The sequence below is a fragment of the Macaca mulatta genome, chromosome 19 (assembly GCF_049350105.2).
Source record: "Macaca mulatta isolate MMU2019108-1 chromosome 19, T2T-MMU8v2.0, whole genome shotgun sequence".
Taxonomy (NCBI): Eukaryota; Metazoa; Chordata; class Mammalia; order Primates; family Cercopithecidae; genus Macaca; species Macaca mulatta.
In genome coordinates, this window is record NC_133424.1 from 840,482 (window position 1) to 866,353 (window position 25,872).

The 25,872-nt window shown below is 48.1% G+C and overlaps 1 long non-coding RNA gene across 1 annotated transcript in view; it reads right to left on the reverse strand.

The window, feature by feature from the left end:
* The window catches only part of LOC106995573 (uncharacterized), a 131,566-nt gene extending 107,064 nt beyond the window's left edge, over nucleotides 1-24,502 (reverse strand). The window contains exon 1 of the long non-coding RNA XR_013409420.1: nucleotides 24,238-24,502. This is a non-coding gene — a long non-coding RNA (uncharacterized LOC106995573). The remainder of the gene's footprint in view (nucleotides 1-24,237) is intronic.
* Nucleotides 24,503-25,872: the final 1,370 nt, after the last annotated feature.

The window sequence follows — 25,872 nt, forward strand, 5'->3', positions numbered from 1 at the left end:
CACAGGGACATGGATTCCAGAACACGCCCCGAGTTTACCCAAATCTACGTATCCACAGGACCCCACGGCCACCCTATGGAAGCACATGTAGGAAACGTCGGCCCTCCACAAAGCCAGGTTTTTTCAGTAAGGGTTTGGTTGGAAAAAAAATTAACATAAGTGATCCTTCGAAGCTCAAAACCCATGTTGTTCAGGGTCAGCTGCATTTATTACTTGTGTCATATCTGAGGCCTGAAAGCCATCATTCTCGATACCTTAATGTGACGGTTAACAAACTAACTGTTCCGATTAGAAAGAGGAAAAAGCTTATTTTTAAGCTGACAATGAGAGTGGATGCGGCTACGGTGAACGGAGAACAGACCTAAGCAAGCACCAAGGCTGGGGTGACTGCCTGTGCTCAGACCCACCAGGGCCTGTTCTTCCATCTCCCTCTGCTGAAAGGGATAACCTCCTTCTCCCCCACGACTAAAGGGCCTTTTTAAAATATTCACACGAGAAGTGCTATGAAAAGCTGAAAGGTCACAGATAACATTTTTAAAAATAAACATTAACGTAAGCATTTAATTTTCGTATAAGGAGTAAGGAAAGGATCCAGTTTCAGCTTTCTACTTATGGCTAGCCAATTTTCCCAGCACCATTTATTAAATAGGGAATCCTTTCCCCATTTCTTGTTTCTCTCAGGTTTGTCAAAGATCAGATGGCTGTAGATGTGTGGTATTATTTCTGAGGACTCTGTTCTGTTCCATTGGTCTATATCTCTGTTTTGGTACCAGTACCATGCTGTTTTGGTTACTGTAGCCTTGTAGTATAGTTTGAAGTCAGGTAGCGTGATGCCTCCAGCTTTGTTCTTTTGACTTAGGATTGTCTTGGAGATGCGGGCTCTTTTTTGGTTCCATATGAACTTTAAAGCAGTTTTTTCATACGAAAATTAATTCAAGATGGATTAGAGACTTAAATGTTAGACCTAGTACCATAAAAATCCTAGAGGAAAACCTAGGTAGTACCATTCAGGACATAGGCATGGGCAAAGATTTCATGTCTAAAACACCAAAAGCAACGGCAGCAAAAGCCAAAATTGACAAATGGGATCTCATTAAACTAAAGAGCTTCTGCACAGCAAAAGAAACTACCATCAGAGTGAACAGGCAACCTACAGAATGGGAGAAAATTTTTGCAATCTACTCATCTGACAAAGGGCTAATATCCAGAACCTACAAAGAACTCAAACAAATTTACAAGAAAAAAACAAACAACCCCATCAAAAAGTGGGCAAAGGATATGAACAGACATTTCTCAAAAGAAGACATTCATACAGCCAACAGACACATGAAAAAATGCTCATCATCACTGGCCATCAGAGAAATGCAAATCAAAACCACAATGAGATACCATCTCACACCAGTTAGAATGGCGATCATTAAAAAGTCAGGAAACAACAGGTGCTGGAGAGGATGTGGAGAAATAGGAACACTTTTATACTGTTGGTGGGATTGTAAACCAGTTCAACCATTATGGAAAACAGTATGGCGATTCCTCAAGGATCTAGAACTAGATGTACCATATGACCCAGCCATCCCATTACTGGGTATATACCCAAAGGATTATAAATTATGCTGCTATAAAGACACATGCACACGTATGTTTATTGCGGCACTATTCACAATAGCAAAGACTTGGAATCAACCCAAATGTCCATCAGTGACAGACTGGATTAAGAAAATGTGGCACATATACACCATGGAATACTATGCAGCCATCAAAAAGGATGAGTTTGTGTCCTTTGTAGGGACATGGATGCAGCTGGAAACCATCCTTCTTAGCAAACTATCACAAGAAGAGAAAACCAAACACCACATGTTCTCACTCATAGGTGGGAACTGAACAATGAGATCACTTGGACTCGGGAAGGGGAACATCACACACCGGGGCCTATCATGGGGAGGGGGGAGGGGGGAGGGATTGCATTGGGAGTTATACCCGATGTAAATGGCGAGTTGATGGGTGCTGACGAGTTGATGGGTGCAGCACACCAACAAGGCACAAGTATACATATGTAACAAACCTGCACGTTATGCACATGTACCCTAGAACTTAAAGTATAATAATAATAAATTAAAAAAAAAAAAAAAACGTAAGCATTTAACAAGCCCATTACGATTTAAAGGAAAAAAAAAAAAAACGGTATTAAGTTCCTGGGTGCAGAGGCTCATGGCCGTAATCCCAGCACTTTGGGTGGCCGAGGTGGGCGCATCACCTGAGGTCAAGAGTTTAAGACCAGCCTGGCCAACATGGTGAAACCCCTTCTCTAACGAAAATACGAAAATTAGCCAGGCATGGTGGCGGAAGCCTGTAGCCCCAGTTACTTGGGAGGCTGAGGGAGGAGAATCACTTGAACCCGGGAGGGAGAGTTTGCAATGAGCCAAGATCGTGCCATTGCACGTCAGCCTGGGCGTTGAGTGTGAAACTCCATCCCAAAAAGAAAAAAATATATAAAGTTTTCCTTCCAATGAACCTATCATTCAGCCACCGAGGTATCCTATAGCTACTTATTCAGCCATGAGATACACCACAGGCGATATAGGCGAACAGGACACAGTTCTTCCCTGAAAGAAGGCTGCACCCTCAACAGAAGGGAGGCACATACTCCGAATGGAATCGGCATAGGGAACAGATGCTGCTGCAGGTGAAACTGGCTGCACAGAGCACCCACTCAAGTGTCTGAGAAACAAGGAGCCGTTGGTGCCATCACCTTCCATACTTGAGCTGGGGCAGTGGGGAGCCTGTCATCACCAAGGACGAAAAGCCCCAGAACCACACAACGAGCTTACAAACTCACCGAGGCGATGACTGAGCAATGTGTGTGGAGTGATGCGAACACACAGATGTCAGGGCCACGCGCGGCGTTGGTTTTGTGCATCAACCTGAGCGTGCCCGGGGTGCCCAGATGGCTGGTTCTGCATTATTTCTGTGTGAGATGCATGTTTGCCTCTGGACTGAGTGGAGACCCATCCTCGCCGGCGTGGGGGGCACCACCCTATCCACCCAGGGCCCGAGTAAAACAGCAAGGCGGGGAAAACTGGGTTCACTCCACCTGTCTGGCTGATGGGCCAGTGACATCTGTCTTCTGCAGCCCGTGCTTCTGGGTCTCAGCTCCTCAGACCACGGTGGGATCCGCACCCTCCGCTTCTCAAGTCTTCAAGCCACACCCTCCCAGGACTCTAGCTTGCAGCCTGTGGGTCCTGGGGCTTCTTGGACTCTGTAGCCCCTGCAGCAAGCCTCGCCCTGGAGACACACGCACACCCGGCTGGCTGTCTCTCTGGAAGCCCTGACTAAAAGCCGCCCCTAAAAGTGGTCTTCAGAATTTCTTTCTAGCCCTAAGATCCCAGCGCCCCTCCTGCAATTCTAGGTGGAAAGGTGAACGGAGACCAATGGACAGAGGTGTGTGCGAGGACACGCCAGGCAGCAGCACTGGGCAGGAGGGCACTAACGCTCACTAAGCAAAGAATCAATGTTGCTTGCCACAAAAATGAGAGCAGTAAAGATTTCTTCAAACAGAAATGAGTTTGTATCATGATTTGCTCTTAATACATAAGAAAGCATAAAAGTAGGCCTATTAACAATTACATAAGTCTTTAGAGGCCCTTGAACTACTTCTGCCCCGAGTCCTTCCCTTGCTATTGATGGAAATATGGGAGAAACCAGGAGGTCTGAGCGTGGACCTGGCCGTGCTCCCAGGGGCCGAGGAAAGCACCCATCTGTCCAGTCTTCCCTCCACCCCGCGGGGTTCCCTCTTACCCAGACTCTTGGGCTGACGCGGCTCATGCACTCAACAGCGCCATCATTAAACGTTTAGCTTCGCATCACGAGGGCCTCCTCTGGCCTCTTCTGACCACTCCTGAACCTCCAGTCAGCATTAGTCTGCAGGACACGCGTGGACAAAGTTGATGGATCACGGCCTCCAACGAGGAAGGTGCCAGGCAAGGAGTCGGAGAGCCGGGGATGGAGCAGCCCTCACCCAGGGAGGCGAAGGCCAACAGCGGCCACCACCGAGGACCTCCCTTCCCACCCTGAGGGCAGCTCACCCAGGGAAGCGAAGGCTGACGCCGGCCACCACTGAGGGCCTCGAGGGCTCTCCCCACCCCGAAGGCGGCTGCGATCACATTTTCCCATCGCACCAAGAGACCCCTGTATTGAGCACAAACCTTTCCAACCTTCGAATCAATAAGGAATCACAACACAGACATTCCCTCAATCCAAATGGCCAGCCCACAAAACAGACATGCAATCATACACATTGTCTGTGGGAAAATCAGTCAGTCTCTGGGGCCTCGCGCCAGGCGTGTGGGAGCATCATGGGGAGACGCCCCAGCCCCAGCCTGGCTCCTCCCTCTATAGCTCCTTTTCCCTCCTCTTCCCCCCGCCCCTTCCCACCCCCTCCTAGCCTCAGAGGCTCCTTCCTCAAATTCTTTCCCCTTGATGAAGTCATTCATGCCCAAAATACAAGGCAAAGTCATGGGGGCTCAAGAGAAAATCCATACCGTGGCTCGCGTTTTAGATTCTCATAAGTTTGAGAATAACCAAGCAAGAATCTTTGGCATCTGAATGGTCTGAAGGATTCTGAGCTCAATGTCCTGCACTGGCCCGGAGTGGATCATGGGTGTCTCGGACATCTTCACAACTCTACACCAGTTATTTTGAAACACACCAGCAGAATAGAACCATGTGAATAGCTGCTTCTCAGTTAAAAGTAGGAAAACACTCCAAAAGCTGCCCTCAAGGAACATCCTTCCCATGAGGAGTTTTCTGCATCGGGCCCTTCAGGCACAGGCAAGGCCCCTGGGCCCAACTCCCTCATCCCTGCGTCATCAAGCAGCAAAGACAGTGGGGAATAAAGCAAGTGAAGGAGTCAGTCCCGCACAAAACGGGCTCCAGAAGCCACAGCTACTCTCCCAGTGTGGGAGCCAAGTTCAGAGACCTGGAAACACCAGCATTCCCAGGGAGGAGGGCAGAACAATGCCATTTCCCCCTAGTTTAGGGAGACACCACCCCACGTCCTCTGGCCTTAAAAGAGGAGAGACTTCACATAAATGATTTCAATGACTCCACCACACACAGAAAGTGGGCTGAGGGCTAACACAACCATATAAATGCCTGGCAAAAACACACTAAATGAACACACAGATAAGCAAGGTTCTCCTGTTATCCACCAAATATTCAGAAACAAATCCAGTAAGCAATCTCTTTGCAATCAAAAGACCAATTCAGAGGTGCAGATTAAAAATAAACATACAACTGAACCCTTAATACACCAAGAACCAAATTCCACGGAAGTGTTATCACATCACCACCTCCCAGCTGAAGGAAGCAGCACTGGCCACTGACCAGCTGTTCACTCGTGGATCAGTGAACGAAAGGCAGTGCTGTCCAGGACAATGATGAGATGTTAACCTGAAAAGGGCAAAATTGCAGAGGCTGGAGGGACCTTCCAGGTAACCCGGCCCCCTCAGTGGACAGAGGACCCCCGTGGGACCACAGAGCCCAGAGCTCCAGTGTGTTCGGGGCAAGGACTCAACTGCAACCCTGATGATGTCCGAACGCCTTCTGCCCTTCTGTGTCTCTGCCCCACTAACAGGGAATCCGTGAATGCTAAGGAAATGTAACGCATTTTACAATACATGTAGATTTTTAGCAAATTAAAGATAAACAGTGACAAACTTTGAGAATTAACTAAAATATAGTTCAGTGAATGCCCAAACTCAAAGCTAGTCTCCAAGAGGTGATAAGCTGTGTGTGGTGGTTAACGCCTGTAAATCCCAGCAGTTGGGGAGGCTGACGCAGGAGAATCACTTGAGCCTAGAACGTTGGGGTTGCAGTGAGCTGTCATTGCACTACTGCACCCAGCCTGAGAAACAGAGTGAGACTGTCAAAAACAAACAAACAAAAACAAATTAAAGGAGTTCAAATGAACTCGCCCATACCCTTTAAATTTTCATTTGGGTACATGGGGTGATCTAGTTCCTTTTTCCCTTGCAATACATGAATAATCTAATAATTAAATATAATCTAACAATTACATGGGAAAATTTAATTATTTTCCCATTTCATTATTCCCTATCTCAGGGAAAAAGTTAAAAGTATTCCCTATTTCAGGGAAAAAGCTAAAAATCATTTTAAACCTTCCTTCCACAAAACAGTATACTCAGTCATCTCTATCTGCTTGATCATGTGGAATTCAGCTTCACATGTCTACAATACGGTTTTTGTTAAACAGCGTTTATGTAGACAGGCGAGAGAAAGAAACACTTGGTCTATGTAGAAGCAGCAGAAGACACGTTTTAACAGAAAAGGGAGAAGATACCACCGTGTGAATCTGGAAATTCTGTCGTCATCTTGTCCACACACACAGAAAACACCCAAGCACGTGCCTAGTGTCCAACAGGAGCACAGAAAGGACAGGGTTCCTCCAGTTGTTTAATGACCAGCCCCACTTGTCACCGCCACATAACAAAATCCGCACGGCAACTTCAGCACGTTTCATTCACGATTCCACGGAAATCAGGCTGAAGAACATACAGATGTTTTGCCCACATTTAAAAATCCAAGTGTGGGACTCATAGAAATAAAACACATCATGGGTTCACTTAACTTTTCCAAATTTTTACTTGGAGAAACCTATAAAGTTCTTGTCAGTTACATCCTTAAGTTTTTCAGTAATTTTTAAATGCGAAGGTCAGGCAAGACTTGTAAAGAGGTACACACATACGGCCCGGCGTGGTGGCTCACACCTATAATCCCAGCACTTTGGGAGGCCGAGGTTGGCAGATCACGAGGTCAGGAAACCGAGACCATCCTGGCTAACACGGTGAAACCCCGTCTCTACTAAAAATACAAACAATTAGCCAGGCGTGGTGGCGGGTGCCTGTAGTCCCAGCTACTTGGGAGGCTGAGGGTGGAGAATTGCATGAACCCGGGAGCCAGAGCTTGCAGTGAGCTGAGATCTCACCACCGCACTCCAGCCTGGGTGACAGAGGGAAACTGTCTCAAAAAAAAAAAAAACAAAGGAGGTACACACATACATGCCATGTTTTTCTCTCAAAGAGACGGGCCCGTTTTTAAGATTCCAGAAGTAAATGGGGTTGTCATCCTGCTTTTGAGAGGATGGGCTGTGTTTTAAGCATGAACAGACTTTCCTCCATGCACCAAGGATGCACCATGGGGGCAGTGCTGCCGCCGCCTCCCCAGTCTCTGCTCAGGGTGGGGCAAGGGGAGCTCCGTTGTCTCCCGTATACACCGTCAACAGGCCAGGTGCTCAGGAGGCGGCTTCCAGGACTCGCTGTAGGCATTCGTCAGCAGGGCAGGCAGTGCCTCGTGCTGGTGGGCATCCAGCAGTAAGGGGGTCTTGCACTTCACTCCCTGGGCCCAGCCGCAGACAGAGGGGAAAGAGACACCTGTATCGTAACTCATGTGTATTTATAGATACACAGAGACTCTGCAGTGCAAGGTGCAGAACTAGAAGGAATCATGGAAATAAGAGGGAAGACATTTGGTTACGACTGGCAGAGTCACCTCAAGCCTCAGCACTTCCTGCCGGAGCCCTCACTGACCAGACTCCTCCAGGGTCACTGCCACTGCCTTGCCCAGCTCATGACAGGGCAGACAGTGACAGAGCCTCAGAACAACCTCCCACTCCTTCCTCACCAGCCCAGGGGATGAGCTGTTCATGAGTGTCCCAAAGCCTGAATGCGGGAACACAGAGGTGACTGAGCAGAAAGGGGGACAGCCACAATGGCCGCGGGTGTGCAGATATTGCGGGGCACCCCAGCAGCCCTTTCCGTCTTAAAGAGGATGGCCACGGGTGTGCTGATGCTCCCGCGTGACCCAGCCGTCCTCTCCACCTTATAGGGGAATGGCCACGGGTGTGCGGATATTCCCGGGTGCCCCAGAGCCCTTTTCACCTTAAGGAGATTTTCACAGTCTCATATCAGTCTCCAAACTCTTCAGTGAGGTTGGAGGAGTATCACTGTGGACCAACACTGATTGGCACCAAGTAAGGGCGATTTTATAACCATGTCTCAACCATGAAACAATCAGGTCTTTGGCCATCTGGTCTAAGCTTTTTCTGTAACAAAGTTGGATAATTTAGTTGAACTTTGGTTTTCCAAAGCTTGTTACAGAAACCACATCTTCCTAGGTGTGGCTCTGTGGTGTCACGTGCACACTTCAGTAGCCAGGCTTGCCAAGACTCACGGCACGTTACACGTTCACCTGAGAAGGCTGCTGAATCATTGAGGGCTCTGGCGTGCTCTGAAATGAATTTGCCACTTCAGCCTACACTCTACTCCCTTGTTTGGTTAAAGAAACCCAAAAAGCAGAATTTGTTTTGGCCAATCGCCTGCTGACCCAACTGCAGAGGTTTTAATTAGAGTACTTTCATTGCATCATAGAAAGCAAAGTCATATAGATCAACTCATTATTACCACTCCAAAGGTTTAGTAAATCTCCAGATAATCAGGCAAACATTTTAAGAAGCTACATTAAGGTTTACAATACTCAAAATTTAAAACTACATCCATGCTCCAAAAAACCACCATTCCCATTTTAGATGGCCAAATGCATATGAGAAAGAAAGAAACGTGCTGAGCGCATTTTTTGGGTAATCTTATGGAGAAACTGCCACTTTAAAAATGGCTCTAGTTCCTGGCTCCAGATGGGTGTGGTGGGTTGCCTCACTCAATTTCAACTCCACCTGAAGCTGGGACACTAGAAATCCATTCGCAGACTCCACGGCACCAGAATTCCCACTTCTGGAAACAGCCAGGAATGCAGACCTGTAGCAGAGAATTCTTTCCTGCCCACCCTAACTGTCCTCTGTGGAAGGCGACAGTCAAAGACAAGTCCACCCCCCTAGTCGCAACTGCACCACGAAGAACCATTTCAAGGTGGGAAGTGATTGATCAGTGGGAACAGGCAGTTTAGCTAATCACTTATAAGGCAGAGAAGGGGGGTTTGAAGGCCTGTATCTGGTCTTGTCCTCAGTAAACGGTCATCCGCCAGTCAGCCTAAGCCACATGGGAAGGGGCTTCTTGCAGTAAAAGTGGGGGCGCAGTTGTGGGGAGGGGGAATGTCTTAACAATCACTGTTTTACAGGATCACAGGGCTCAGGCAATGTTCAGTATTGTCACACACCAAGGTTTTTACAGTCTGAAGAAAACTACAGTCCTAAAGTGTCAGTTCTCAAAGCCCTTAAGTTCCTCCTGCTAAGATTCCCAGAGTCTCCACTTCTTGCACCGAACCCCAACTTGCACAGGCACCTGCGTCTTCCTCCTGCAGCAAATGCAGATAAGAAGCTGTGGCTCTGCTGCAGTAATGATGCCATGCAGCCCTAACACCACAGCAGAGCAATGGCTCTGGCCTGAATGTCCCCAAAACCTCATGCTGAAACCATCTCCGAAGGGATACATTAAGAGGTGGGGCCTTTGGGAAGTCCTGCTCTCAGGACTGGGGTTGGTGTCCTTGTTGGGAGGCCTAGAGGAGCCCTCCTGCTCCTCCACCACGTGAGTTCTGACGAGACGACCGCTGCCACGCAAGACCCGGCGAGATGCTGCCCTCTGTGAGCCACAGGCCCTGGGGCACCAGATGTGCAGGTGCCTTGACCTTGGACTGCCTTGACCTTGGACTTTCCAGCTTCCAGAGCTGTGAGCAATAAATGTCTCTTTACAAATCACCCAGTCGACAGCAGCCGGACAGAGACAGTAATGTCACAACATGAGTCACTTTCTCAGTGGGCCAGAGGACTCCCCATGAGCCACCACTGTAAAGCAAGAACTCCCTGGAGGATGGAAAGGGGTTCACAAGGAATTCTACCCAGCACCAGGGTGTCTGTCCTTTCTTGCAGGAAGACAGCTGAGCCATGGCAGGAAACTACAGGGTGGGTGGGGCTGGACAGTAATGTGTCACCTGCTCATCTAAGCCTCAGTCTCCTGCCTCTCATCACGACAGTGGGGGTAACACCCCCCTCACCTGAGCTGTTGGGGGAGGTAAGAGTGCTGGGTGATTAACAATTGTTAGTTCCACAGAAATAAGGCAAAGAATCTGCCCCATGTCTTATAAAACCAAATCAGCCCAGGAATTCCACATCACTACTAATTTGCATGGGAAAATACCAGATTCTCCTAAGTTCTGGCATGTCATTTGTATTAATAAAGTTTGCAGAGTTTTCACATACTAAGTATATAAAACAGGAAAATAAATCATGCAATTTGGAGGCTGAAGCAGGAGACTCACTTGAGCACAGGCGGCGGAGGTTGCAGTGAGCCGAGGCCTCGCCACTGCACTCCAGTCTGGGTGACAGAACGAGACTCCATCTCAAAAAATAAAAAAAAAAAAGATTTTGCTGCTTCATACTAGTAAAGTGGGCAGACTCTACATGCCAACTCTTATTCAAAGGTCGCCTAACACTGACTCAGGAACTCTGGCCCTGATGTGCTTGGAGTTTTAATCCTAACAGTGTTAAAGACCACTCCCCCAGGAGCTCTGAACAAGTACTCCAGGTATACGCTGAACAAGACCACACACTCTGACCGAAATCTAACTTCCCAGACCCAAACTACAGAACCACAGAAGACACTGCTTCTGTCCAACTTTGTGTTCTGCCATCGTTTGTGTCCATTATTTCCTACAAACCATCTCATTAGAATTTAGGGCACACAAAAGGCCGATACAACAGGGTCACTTTTCAAAGGTTTGGAGGTGAAGAACAGATACAATGCATTAGCTTCCTATTGCTGCTGCAACAAATTACCACAAATGCAAACCTCCTCTCAGCCCTGGAAGTCAGGAGTCCCAGGGCTGAAGTCAAGGGGTCAGTAGCTTGTATTCCTGCCTGGAGTCTCCCAATTCATAGAAGCCACCATGCAGCTTGACTCACAGCCCCACACCCCTCCTACCACTGCCCCGGCCTCAGCCCTGCACCCCTCCGGACCCTGCCCCTGCCCCACACTCGCCCTCACCCCCACAGCCCTCTGGCCTCTATCTCGTCCTCAGGTCTCCTCCTCTGAGGCAGACCCTCGTACTGCCTTCTCAAAAGGCACATGTGAAGACACTGGACCCACCTGGACAACCCAGGGTCCTCTCCCATCTCACTGTCCGTTACACTCACATCTGCAAAGCCTCTTTTGCCATGGAAACTTCATTATACTAACAATCATTTAACAAGTCCATTCTAATGATGTGAAAATTGGCATTGTTTTCCTCCTAATGAACAGATCAGTCACCCATGTAACCTATAAATATTTGACTATTAAATATACAATACTGTAGGAGACAGAGATGAGGAAGACGGTTCCTCCCTGAAAGACGACTGGACCCTAGACGGAGGGATAAACATTCTGAACAGAATCAACATAACTCAACATTTGAGTCGGAGAGGTCAAGCAATAAGACGTTCAAAGAAGCAACCAGAAAGTATGTACTGTGCCCGTAGTTCACATCTGCGCCTGGCGTCATGAGCACGAGCATGCGGACACGCACACAGGGCCCAAGTGTAAGATCAAATATAAGGAGCTTTCCACTGTAGTATTTAACTAGATCTTATTACAAAATAGCCTCCTGATTTTTATCCAAAAAGTTCTCTGTAATTAAGGAAATTAATTTTCCCCTAAAAGGCATTTCTCTAGCTATCGTTCTATATAAACTAAAGGGGCATATTAAAGAAAAAAGACAAATGTTTGACTTCGGGGGTTTGCCTACGACTTGGATAAGCGTGATTTTCTTCTGGCCAAGCAGGGAGCAGCTGGACCAGACTGGAGGGAAGGAAGAACAAATTTCCACTCTGATCTCAGTTGGGCACCAGAGTCTTCCCTGTCAGAATGTGGGTGTGGTGCTTCCCACACACCAGCCTCTGACGAAACTCAGCCCAAGGGTGTGGGAAAAGGCTGTCTACTTCTGAAAAATCTACAAAGTGCAGACACATCAAAAGCTTCAGAAGACTGTAAACGGCCAAGGAGACCACTACACCCTTGGAGTTTACAGAAAATGGTCAGCATCACACGTGCCTGAGGTCCAGGGTCAGCTCCCAGCTGCCGCGACGCCGTGAACGCAGCCCTGGCTTCCCCTCTGATGCAGAGAGCTGCTCACTCTGCCGGCAGCACTCAGAGCTCAGAACATTCTAGAGGAAAGCAACGTGTTCCTTTTAAAATGGGGAACCGGGGCCGCACAACCGAAGCTCTACGACTGTCTCAACTACTGGGTTTCGGGGTAGCATTAGGAAATCGTGAGAATCCAAATCTCAATTTCATACAGATTCCAGATTCACTGCAGGTTCCAGAATTTCCTGAGACATTCTTCCAATTTATCACTCAGGATTCCCTTGCCAAAGCTAATAAAGTCTACATTCCTTATGGAAAACCCACGATAAGCACCACCACAAATAAGATCAACTGACGCCCGCCCTTCGCACCAAACATAGAAACTGTTACTCACACAAGACTGTGCTGGAGGCAGCTCTCAGCTGAAGCTGAATCCGTGAGACTTCATTATCCCCATTTTGGATCGAGTGTGAAGACTGTCAGCAAACCAGGGCCCCAGTGTAAAGCAGAGAACAGATCCTCTGATGCCTGCCTGAACATTTCCTTCCCACCTCTGTCTTGGATATTGAACACCCTCAGAGCTACTGAGTCACCCACATTTGCAGGTCATTTATCCAGCCACCAGGATAACACAATGATGCGATAAAAATGCCTTCTCAGGGCTTTGTCATACTCAACAAAGAAGCTCAGAAGGCTAGGTAAGCGCAAGAAAGGGGGAAGCGTCCTCCAAACAGACAAAAACCAAGGAAAACCGTGCAGAGACTCGAGAGAGAGAGCAGAAACAGCCCGCTGTAGCCTTTCAGGTCCTGCTGGCCGCAGCCCTGCGTTAGGTGGCACCATTTCCACAGATGCATCCTGCTGGGCCCACTTGAAAGGTCCCGCTTGCGAGACACTCACCCCCACTTCCAGCTCCTGCTGGCACCCTGCTCGCCTCCAGTGGGGCTCTCTCCTGCCAAAGGGGATGGCCCTGAAGTCCGTTGAGATTTCCAAAGCTCTACAAAGTCGTGCTTCCTCCTGCTTGTTCAGAAGGCCTAAAGCCCTGAAGACACCAGTGAGAATTGACCTAGCCTCTTAAGGCAGCTCAAATACCTAAACACAGGAACGCCGGACCTCTCTGCCCTCGAGAGCAGCCGATAACACACTGGGCTAAGCAGAAGGTACAGATGTCACATCCAGAAGCCAGTGGCGCTCAAGACTGCATTCCAGGAGCCGCCCATGTGAGTCCCTCCAAGGCTTCCAAGTCCCACTTGATTGTTTTCATCGTATCTCTATAACATCAGAGACATTATATCTCACGGTATCTATGAGATCGTCTCCACTTTTATGAGCACATATGCTCCCTGACTTACCATGGGATGAAACTGTTCCAATAAACCCAGCATAAGCTGAAAATATCCTAAATAGAAAGTGCATTTGACATCATAGTTTCAACTTACAACGGGTTCATCCAGAGGCAGCCCATCTTGGGCCAAACAATGCACTGAGTGTGACTAGTTCACACCATCACAAGGTTGAAAAAAAAAATCACAAATGTAACCATTGGGAGCCAGGGACCATCTGTATTGGGGCTCCTGTCTTCAGAGACAACAGAAACCTCTTCTTAGACAAGAATCACAATTTATAATCCTCAAAATGTTAAACTTAGTTTAACAATCTAGACGTTCAAACAAAGCCAAAGTAGGCCCACAAGGCCGTTTGTGCCCTTCACTAAGACGCACGACTCGGTAATAACCCTCACCACAGCCCCTCAGGGTGGGTCCCAGAGGCAGTTGAGGCTTGTGGCTACGGACACTAACGAAACCAAAATCTGAGTACGCAGGTGCAGTCAAGTCATATGACTTCTCCATTAGCATATGCACAAATGTTCATCAGCAAATCTCATCTTCGCTTTACCTCCCTCCCATGACCTAAAAAGGAGTCCACTACACACACCCATACACACACACAACACTTCAAAAACATAATTAGTACTTGCATTCAATTCTGGGCATTCGGAATAGACCTAATGGGTGATTAAATCTCTCCTCCAACCCATTGCTTAGTCTTCTTAGAGGATGAAGGATTTTGCATAACACAAGTCAACATATAAAAGATCTGCTATAGAAACAGACTTTCAAGTGGTCCTCATTAGAGTGATTCAACTAATATACAAAGGACCCAACACACAGCACAGTGTATATTAGAAGAATGATTAATTTGTTCCCCTAAAAATCCTAATATCTACACAGAAAAAATACCCAATACACATTTTATCATTCTTTACCAGAATAGTCATACAAAGGAGTATCACAAAAGCAAAAGAACACATTTGGTTTGACTCACAGTTCTAAGTTTAATATAAAATTGCTAAAACCACCAAGACAAACATGACTATGAAATATTTAACGATCTTCACCTAAATTCAAGTCACCATTCAACCACCAATACCTCTGCTCTCCTTACGGGAACTTTCCAAAAGTAAATTCTGGAATTAACAGGACAAAATTTTCTGGTGATAGAAATTAGGAAGAAATTGGTTGAAGGCCGTTCCTTGGCTGTCAAACTTTTTCTCAATAATATTTTGTAAAATAAAAGCGTCAAACAGATCTTTACATTAACTTACAATCTATCAAGCAATACTGGAGCAAGCTTTAAATATTAGCCACATTCTGTCAGGGCTGACTAACATTAAATCAGTATCAGTCTCATGTCTTGTAGGATCCACAGCTCATCTTCTTAAAACCACTTAAGATTTCATAATTAACTCAATTAAACAATGTAAGTCATCTCCTTGATCTTTGACATGAAGGGGTAATTTTCCCCCAAAATAGTACCTCTTTCCTTGACATGATTTAATCTGTGGTTAGAGTATTTAACAGGATTTCTTTCCTTCTTAGAAAATAAAATATACACCTTTCCAATATGAAAAACTCTAACTGATAATGCCATAGCTTACCCAGGTCAAAAGCATTTTTTTTTAAGTTAAAAAAAAGAACCTAACTGCATCTTTGGACCTTATGTGAGGTAGTGTCCAGGGTCACTGGGACCCCTACTTGGCCAGTGTAGCTGGGTACCAATTAAAGACAGAAACCCAAGCATTCACTCAAAGCCCCTTCCCAGCTGTTCATCCTAGTGGAAGAAGCCATGAGTACAAACGAATGCGGCATTCTACGGAGGGCTTTGGGGATAGGCTGCTTGAGAACATCAAAGTGGCTCACGTCCCCCGAGTATAAAGCCAGTTACTGCTCTCAGCTTCCATCCACAGTAGCCAAGGTCTGGAATCACCTGAGTGCCCGTCAACAGGGGATGAAGGGAACGTGGCCCGAACACACACAGGAGCAATACTCCACCACACAGCGGAGAGCCCTGTCATCCGCGGCAGCATGGGTGGAGTTGGAGGACATTACGTTAAGCAAATGAGTCAAGCAAGGAAACGGCGCATGTTCTCACTCATAAGCAGGAGCTGAGAGCAGATCTCATGGAGGCCAAAAGTAGGTGGTCAACAGGGCCCAGCAGAGCCCACTCATAAGTAGGATGGGCAGAGGCTGGTAATGTGCACAAACACACAGCCTAATGGGAACACGAGACCTACTATTGATAAATCAGCAGGGGGATGGCAGTGGGTCATCTACTGTCTATTTCAAAACAGCTAGGAAAGAATAACTTAACATAACCAGCACAAGGAAAAGAAACTATTTAAAGTGAAAGACATCCCAAGTACACAGATTTCATCAATATAGGGGTGAATCAAGGTATCACATGCACTCTGAAAATATGTACGTATATTATGTATCAACAGAAACAAAAACCAATGACAGAACCATTTGCGAAGCACGTGCAGGAGAAGAATGGGAAGCCTGACATGGTGTGGCTGTGTGTCACCACCCAAATCTCATGCTGAACTCTAACCCTGTGTTGGAGGTGAGCCCTGGTGGGAGGTGATTGACTCATGGGGGTGGTTTCTAATGGTTTAGCATAATCCCCCAAGTGCTGTCCTCATGATAGTTCTCCTGAGATCTGGTTGTTTGGAGGTGCATGGCACCTTCCCCTTCACTCTCTCTCCCCTTCCAGCCATGTGAAGACATACCTGCCTCCCCTTCACCTTCCACTCTGATTGTAAGTTTCCCCAGATGTAGAAGCCTGTACAACCCACAGAACTGTATGCCGATTAAACATTTTTTTCCTTATTACCCAGCCTCAGATAGTTCTTTATAGCAGTGGAACAACAGTACAGCCCTCAGGACCAGCAATGTTTTCCTTCTACCCAGCGGCCAACAAGGTCCTACACCGTAGCTGGTTTTCCAAAGCTTTGCCAGAATGCTGAAGCTGTTTTGGGGATACTAACTTTCCCCATCTCTGGCAAACCAGATGGGGCATCCTATTTGCCTCTTACCACCTTTCTCAGAGAAACCCCACCTCTGAAACAGCCTCCACCAGGGGCCTCCTTCAGCAGCAGCAAAGCTGAGTGTTCCTTGCACTTCCCTTCTTCTGAACAAGTAAACATCTTAAGCTTGTTTTTCCATCTTCCCAGCTCATTGAAAAAAATATCTTATGCTTTCTATTTTCCTAACACACACACATGGAAGAGAAGTGCCGTGAGGGCAGGGGCTCTTGTTTTCCCGGATCTGAGCCTGGCCCTCAAACACTAGCCGAATACTAACACGATATCCAGAGGCAGAAATGCAAATATCCACATGACTTCAAATACCCTAAGGATCTAACAGGCCGAGTGGCCCATATAACTATGGTGTGCTGGGCCATTCAACTGGTGTCCAAATCCCCGTCCAAGTGAGCTCTTTAATTTCGAGACTTTTCAGACAGCTGTTTTGTTGTTGTTGTTGTTCTGTTTTGTTTTTATTAAAGGGATATTTTACGGTAATAATCAAGAATATCCCAGGCCGAGTATGGTGGCTCATGCCTGTAATCCCAGCACTTTGGGAGGCCAAGGTGAGCGAATCACCTGAGGTCAGGAGTTCAAGACCAGCCTGGCCAACATGTGGAAACCCCGTCTCTACTAACACAAAAATGAACCAGCCATGGTGGCAGGCACTTATAATCCCAGCTACTCAGGAGGCTGAGGCAGGAGAATGGCGTGAACCAAGAGGTGAGGCTGCAGTGAGCCAAGATCGTGCCACTGCATTCCAGCCTGGGCAACACAGCAAGACTGTCTCAAAAAAATAAAAATAAACCAATACTCCCAGTTAGTTCTTCACCAATGTCAGATACATCAGTTTAAAGAAAAATATGAAAGCATGTTTTTATATTTCATTGTTGAATTTAACCATATCTTTTAAGAAGATATGAAGATAGAACTTCCTCAAGGATTGGGGGAGAGAAAAGCAGTTAAGAAAATCTTAAAACCTCAGGAGAAAAACAAGTATGGGTTAAGACCTCAAGGCAAAACTTTTTCTTTGCACTTTGATTTCAAAAGAACAGAGATGCCCAAATTATGAACTCTCCCATCTGCATTTTATATTCGTCTGTGTCCTTTGAAAGGCTGGAGATGGGATCCCAGGTTCCAAAGTGCCTGGCCGTGGCTCACATCAGGCGGCATCTTTCACAGCCGTTTACTCCCCTGACTCTGCCTAGAGAGCTCTGTGGCCCAATTTAAAAAAAAAAAAAAAAAAAAAAAAAAAAATCCTAATTTACTCACGTTCATCACTTTGAGCAGAGTCTCAAGAAATGAGACAAATATTGACACTCCACAGAAGCAAGTACTCTCTTCCAAAAAGTCAAGTGTCAGGTTCCCATGAGCCAGGCAGCTTGCTTACAGAAAGCACTGGCTGACTTGCTGGTTGAATGTTAAATGCATTTAAAATGTTAAGTGATCAAAAGCCCCTCATAGTGGGTGTGCGCGTTGAGCTGGCTGCAGTAGTGATGCAGACCACGTTCTTTCCTTTGGTTTTGCTTCAAGCAGAGCACCCCACACCCAGGAAGAGGCCGAAGGATGGCATCGAGGTCTAGGACAGATTTAAGGAGAGCTGCAGGCTGACTGCCTCATCTGCAAATAGTTTCTCATTTCAGAGAAAATCACTGAACAGAGTTCATAACACGTGAATTTTTAAAATTCATATTTCTAATTTCATCCTATTAGAACTTTTGAACCTCCACCTCCCACCTAGAGAACGTCAGCTCAAGCCGATCACAGCGCAGTGCGATTTTCTATAAATAATGTGCACGCCTGCATCTGAGCGGAGATGTGAATGTCTGGAATGTGCCTGCCAGGCCCAGGAGGAACTGCAGCAAGTGTGGGGACACAAGCCGCTAAGGAATCTGATTTGGAGGGAACTGGAGGCAACTAAAACTAGGTCCACTGGTTTTTCTTGGTAAGGTTTGACCAGGCAAACTGTTATCACTGTTGCTAATTTATGGTAATTGGCATGGGGACTTAACAGTAAGTAATTAGAGCAATTACAGAATTTGCTACTCAATTACAATGGCACAGATTCCTGAGAATGGAAGAACTGTTGCCCAGGAATAGAGTTCAAGAGGTCCTCCCCATGCTCCGAGGAACATGGCATTTCCACGCACCCCTGCTTTGGTCCCTGGCCACCACCATCCTGATCTCGGCCATCTGATGGCATCAGTCCCCAAAGCTGGAAACACCTGACACCTCTTGTCACCCTCCCATCTGCCCTGCCTTCCTCCAGTCCGGGATATTCAGGGATGCCCACATACAGGACCAGGAAACCAGGGTTATCCCAAACCAGTGCCTGCATTCAAAGTCCTCCACGGCAGCACAATCACCAATGGCCAATACTCCCAGAACCTTCCACCTCAAAACGGGAGCACATCTGGATTCAAGCTGACAATGCTGCATTCTCTTTGCCATGTACACACGGAGGCATGTCAGGTTCCACCTAAAGGTATCAGGTTCCACGCTGGTCAGGACCCCAAACCTAGTCACTCTGCATGATCTCAATTCACCATCCAGAGAAGCCTGCAGTTTTCCTCTGGTGCACGGTGTGGATGGTGGATGGTGGATGCATTTCCCCTGAAGACTCGGAAACAGGAGCCTGACCAAGGAGACCAGTCGCCCCATCCCCTGCAAGGCCCGGACGTGACCCTCTGCTGTCTGCACACAGTACCCAAGTCTAGCAGTGCTGGCTCTGTGGTGGGATCCATCTGGGCCTGCAGAGGACCCGGGGCACAGGAACCGTGCAGCCTGGCTGCAGCCAGAGGCCTAAGGGATCCCCACGAGGCTCTCCAGCCTAGGTGCCCTCACCGCAGGCAGAGCCATGCAAGAGAGTTGCCTGCTGAACTGGAAACGCCCCAATCTGCTCAGCCAACACAGAAAGACAACAGCCACCTACAGCTGCTGAGCCTCGAAACGTGGCCACTGGGCCTGAAGGGTTGAATCTGGAATTTAATCTGTGAAGTTCTTTTCAAATGTGTTTAGCTATGTAATCAAATCTTTATTCTAATTAAATTTAAAGGAGCCTCTGGCTATGGGCTCCCTTCTCGGGCTTCACAGCTCCAGGGAGTAAGAATGGGAGAGAGAGGCCCAGAGCCTCTCTGCATTCTCCACGCTAATTCAACAAGTCATCATAAGGAAAGGCACTCCAGCAGGAGAGGTGTACACGGGAAGAACTGGGTTGGCCCTGACAAGCATGACCCCCATGGCATCACAGCTGCCTCAGGCAACAGGCAAAAGACAATGATGCCCACCTGGACAGGCCACCGGATGTGATGATGCACCCCCAAGCCCTAGTCCCACAGCAGCCAGAGACCACCCGCTGCTCATCCCGGCTGAAACAGGCAGAGCTACCCGAGCTATCAAAAGCAGGAAGAATTAAGGAAGCGACTCCCACGACACACGTGACACTCCTTGGAGACAGACACAGGCTTCGCTGTGAAAGTGCAGAGGACAGTGGAGTCGCTAGGCGGGCTGCTTCTTCCAACAATCGGGAAGAAACTATATCCATTTCCTTGTAGGAGAATCATTTGTACCGTGATTAGACAGAAGACAGAAGGTGGCTGATATTATCAAATCATCAAGCACCTCACGGCTGCTTCTCCAAGGAAGGCCTGGAAACTTGCAGCCACCCGCATAGGGGCCGCAGTGTTTACAATGGAGATACGGGTGACCGAGGTCTGGCTTCCTCAGGGAAGCTACATTTGAACTTTCACCACTGAGGAATCGGTCATTTACAGTCACTCACCCTCAATGCAGAAGAGGGCTCAAGACACTGCACCAGACTTCAACACTCAGGGTTAGGGTCAAATTCACAAGTTTTACCAGATGTATTTACTTGGGATGCCAGAAGAGATGCAGCTTCACACCCCCGACCTCCATGGTTTGCTTAGCCCCTTCACCAGTGGATCTCACCAACAGATGACACATCCACGCCTCATCCATGGCAGCACAGAAAACCACTTGGAAGACAGCCACTCCCACCAAGCTTCCTGACTTTGGTGTTTAAAATCTGCATCATTTAAAATCTGCATCTCATACGTGAGATTACACTCCTCCGAACAACATTGCCACTGTCATTTCACCCAAAAGGGCTTTAGGAAGTGACACGCGGTCCAGACGCCAGAGGTCGCCGGCCGCCTTACTCTAGCCTAATTCCTTTGTGCCTGTATGGAGGCTTCACAGATACAGCCCATTAATGACTGTATGAGAAGCTCAGGGCATAGACGAACTCAGTGCTGAATTTTTTCCATTTATCACCCTTTGTTTTGTCCAGAAGACAGCTGAGAAAGGCGGGGGCAGATCATCTCCTCGAGTGTAATGACTCTAGCCACTTCTCTTCACCCCAGGTCACCACTCAGTCAACACGCTCTTGAGAAACCAAAGCAATTCTGTTCCCTTCACTCTGGGTTCCAAGCACTAAATTCCTCCGTTTTATCAATTAGATTATCAAGCAGCCGTTTGTAATCTGGACTGCAATCTGATACGAAATTTAAAGCTAATTTAAGTTGCGGTAATAGCTCCTATTCACATTATAGATAAGGCATGAATGAAAACTTTAATCTGTTCGTAGGACCAACTTTGTAAACAAACCAATTATTCAAGCAATGATTGTCTTCAGTTAGATGCAAATTACTTTGCTCATAAAAGATTTTCCAGTAGGAATTTTTAAATCCATGGTCTGTCTTTTCTGAGCCTGTCTCTGCACCTTCCCCTGAGTGCACAGCAGGACTTCTCAGGGCATCCCATCAGCAGGCCCACTGAAGAGAATAAGCCCGCAGCCCCCAGCCCCCAGCCCAGGAATCAAGTCCGAGCCCCAGCAGCCCCTCGTCCAGCTGGGGCTTCCTCACCAGCACAGCACCCAGAGGTCTTCCAGGTTTGAGGCCACGTGTGCGTGGAAAGTAGAGTGCTGGAAGGAACACAATAGACATTCAACAATGCAAATTCCCCCCTGGAACAGCCCAGCAACCCTCTGTACCTTCCCCAAAGTACCCATGCAAGGCAGGCGTAGAGTCCAATGGGGGTGCCTAGGAATCAGCATTTAACACTATTCTGATGAATAAAAGTTTGAGAGGTCGGTCAGCGAGAGGCTGTCGTGGACTCCACTCATTTGCAGGCTCTGAAGAGACACAGATTCAGGTAACAGGCCAGACAGGACAGGACAAGGATGAGGAGGTGGAGGGCAAATTCCATGGACCACCAACCGCCCCGCCATCCCCACTGAGACGCCGTGATTTAAAGAGAGGCAAAGCCAGGGAGAAAAGATGCCCGCACCACACGAGCGACTGAGATTTCACCTAAAGCACGCAGCATGTGGCTGAGGGCCAAGGTTGGGCAAGCCAGGAGCACAGAACGGGGTTCACTGGCCCAGAGGTGTCTCCCACACCCACACCCCGTGCAGACCTCCCAAGCACTGCCCGTGTCTCCTGCCTGGTTTATTTCCTCCCCCCCTTCTACTGTGTTGGTTTCTCAGCCGCCACCCACCACCACACAACCCTCTCTACAAGCTGGGTGGACTGAAAAGAGCGGAGGCGGGTAAGATCTGGGCTCTGGGGCCAACGTCCTGCCTGAGACATTAGTTCCAACCCACCTAGCTGTGATGTGAGCCCCCGAGATTTCTCAAATGTGAGATGGGAAGGTAACTGAACCCACTCACCAGGACGGCTGTGCAGACTGAGATTACATATAGCCACACCTCGGCATCCACCACACGTGGGACCCCAGTCGTGTTGCCCCTGATGGGAATCCCTCTATCTATGCCCCTTCTGCTACCAGAGCCAACTCCCAGCAGCAGCTGTGGAGGGTGCATCCTCTATTCCCACTCCACTCACCACCCATCGCTCCACGCAGTGACCTGCCATGCAGCGGCCACCAGCAAATCCGGCCCCACTGGATAACCGACCACCAGCCCCTCCTCACTTTGGGGCGTCTTCCACTTGCAGTTCCAAAGGAGGCCAAGAAACCGCCCTCAAGGGCAGTCACGTGTTCCTTATTGCATGTAATGACCTGCCACGCAGGACCACCAGCAAACCCAGCTCCACCATCCAGGCTCCTGTAGATAACCGAACCCCCACCCCCCACCTTGGAGCGTCTTCCACTTGCGGTTCTGAAGGGGGCCGAGAAACCGCTCTCAAGGGCACTCACCTGTTTCTTATTGCACGTAATGACCTGCCAAGCAGGGCCACCAGCAAACCCAGCTTCACCGTCCAGGTTCTGGTGGGTAACTGCCCCCGTCCCCCGCTTCCTCCTGGGGTGTCTGGGAGGCTCAGAAACTGCCCTCCAAGGGCACTCATCTGTTCCTTATTGCACTAATACCTCATTTACAGAAATCCACTTTGACTTTCCAGCACTGCAGTTGTGACAATTTAGCAATCCTGCTTGCAAGCTACAAGAGCTTGAGGTCACGTCCACCTCACCAGTATCCCAGAGACCCAGCACTATCCCACTGTGTTTAAAATTCCAAAATACTCCTTCAAAATGCTACTGGCATTTGCTTTGCACATAAAATGCTAACAACCTTCAAGTGAAACAAATATCTTCAACAGTTTGATACAACGACAGGTGAGTTACACATCTGCCAAGTTGTAAAGCCTCATGCATTTATAACATTTTATGTACGGTCAAATGGTTCATTAATATAAATTATGAGAATCTCTAAGAAACAGGTTTTTTCTGGCATTAGATGACCAAAGGAAAACTGGGTTCTGGCTGGCTTGCGGGCCTGTAGAGGCAGACATATCTGCTGACACAACCAAGCTCCTTCCCACTGATGTGGCCTCATCCCAGGCCCCTCACCCGGATGCCTGCAGGCCCCTGGAGGAGCAAGCTGACCTGTCCACATTTCTCAAATGCACAGCTGTTGCTCACACTGCAGATAGAGTTCAAGGCACGAGCAGGCCACCACGCTAAAAATACTACGCAGCGTCCACGCCAGGTGACGGTGGTTTTCACTCCATCCCAAAGCCCCATGTATGAGTTTACAGCCATGATTACCACATGGATTTTTAGACCCTCAAGACATACTGTTTCCTTTTATGCAACAAAGTTAAAAGACTATCACTCAGATATAGGCTCTGAAACTGTGGAATAATTATTTGGGAACAGAGCCTCTGCCAGATCAGGATTAGCACTTGGGACAACACCCCGTGACCTCGGTCCACACAAACCCATCCAGACCAGAAGCCTCCCGCACTGTAATTTCTGTGGATTTCTGTAAACGAGGTATTACTGCAATAAGGAATAGATGAGTGCCCTTGGAGGGCAGTTTCTGAGCCTCCCAACCACACGGCCACGTTCAGGCTGAAGCCGCACCACCTCCAGAAACACCGTCCCTCGCCGAGGTTTGCCTGGCTTCTCCCTTTTTCCAGAACTTAACCTGAAAAGGACAGGTCTGTGTAGAAAAACACAAACTACTTGCGATTCCTCTTCCCAGTTCAGGCTGTAGGAAGCTCGTCTCGGCCCTCACCGTGTTCTGACTGAGGCTTGGTTCCCATAAGAAATAAAGTCAGAATTCTAGTCCCTGTCTCCTGGGCAGTGTGGCAGGCATACATACCTTCAGTTATATGAGGAAAGGCGTGGCGAGCCCCCTTCCTTCAGTAAAACTGCACAGTTCCCAGAACCATGATGCCATCTACCTCACACCACTGTGAACACCTGGACAGAGCACATTTCAATGCGTGCACATTTGTGGGCTAGTTTTCTATTTCTCCACTAAATCACCCCAAATTTAGCGCCCTAAACTCTGACTTATTTTCTCACATTTCTGGAAGCTGGAGTCCAAAACAGGTCCCACCATCTAACGTCGAAGTGGCGGCAGGGCTGGCTCTGGGGAAGCCACCGTCTCCTTGCCTCCCGCAGCCTCTAGAGGCTTCTGCATCCCCTGGTCCATATGGCACCCACTGTCTTCAGGACCCACAGCGGCTCTGACGGCCCCTCAACTGGAAGACGCAGAAATGTCAGGAGCCCGGGAATCTAGTGCTAAGGCCAAGCCTCCCCACCCTCCCAGCTCCTCACACACTCCCGTGTGAGCTAATATAGATTCCACTTTAACTAGTGTCACCTGTGTAAGGGGTAAGTGCCCAGCTGTGAACTGGTTAACCTCGCCTACACAAACCCCGAGAATAAACTCACAGGCCATGGACCACTCCACAAGCAATAAGTGACCACCTGCTCAGGGACCTCCATGCCCCAGCAGAGCCCTCCGGTACCTCCTTGTGAGCTCAGACTGGCGGCAGGGTTCTGCAGCGCCAGAGGGCCCTGGATAAAAAAGACAGCTCCCATATCGGGAGGCACCGCCCGCGGTTGGGTTCCCAGTACTTTAATTGCCCAGGTGGACAAGCCGCGCCGCATGCAACCCCATCACCAGAATAACGGCTGCACGTGGCGAGTGCACGGGTGGCCACCACTCAGCCCAGCTGGCCGCGCTAAGCACATCACCACCATGACGTCCAATCAGACTCAACTGCTGGAACAGTCCCAGCATCGGCCCCCAACAACATTCTGGATCACAATTCAGAGTAGTGATTGCGATCAGGACCACACGTGGCTGAATGTTTTTACAGGAGGACGCCACAGCTGGACTGACGCCACAGCTGGATCTGGCTGGACTGAGAGCATTTCCCACTGGACATTCTTACAACACCATTTTATTTGCGCTTTATTAAACTTCTATGGCTTTTTTCTGCTTATCTACTTTATGGGAGTGTTTCTTGTTCTTATGACTGCGGTGATACTTCAAGCTACAACTATCAATGTGTAAAATTAGTTTGGAAGTCGCCTTATCATTAAACATTTCACAAGCAAGCAGTCAGAGGCACCTAACCCGGAGGCCTCTTTTCTTTTCTGAGCCAAAGCTACCTTGGACTCAAAGAAAACGCACATGGAGAGGGGCTGGATCTCCAGCACCCATTCCTAGGGAGCCTCCAGGGGAGCAGATATGGAGGGAGAAGCCCTGGGTTATGGCACTGTCGTACTAAAGAAAAGTCTATTTGGGTAATGTAAGCACCAGACTTAAGAGATTAAGCAAACCATGAAAAGAAACCACTAACCACAGCTTCTCCAAAACAGAACTAAACTCTCTTTAGTTTGAATTGGAAAAGCAGAAGTGATGATCAGGATACCAAAAAAAAAAAAAAAAAAAAAAAAAAAGACACAGTATCTGAACACAGGAGAATAATCAAGGGCCACTGTCTCTTCCTGTGTCAGTGGGAGCCTCGCATCTAAGCTGGATTTAGAAGGTTGCTACTTTGGACTGAAAGGTATCCCCAACCCTAGTTTGTAAGCAAGTGGAGCAGAATGCTTCAATTATTTCAAGGTTTAGCGGTAAAGCTCTGCAACTCTCACAACCATTTTAATTGGTGTGAATTTTAAAGTGACTCAATCTGTTGGCTGGAG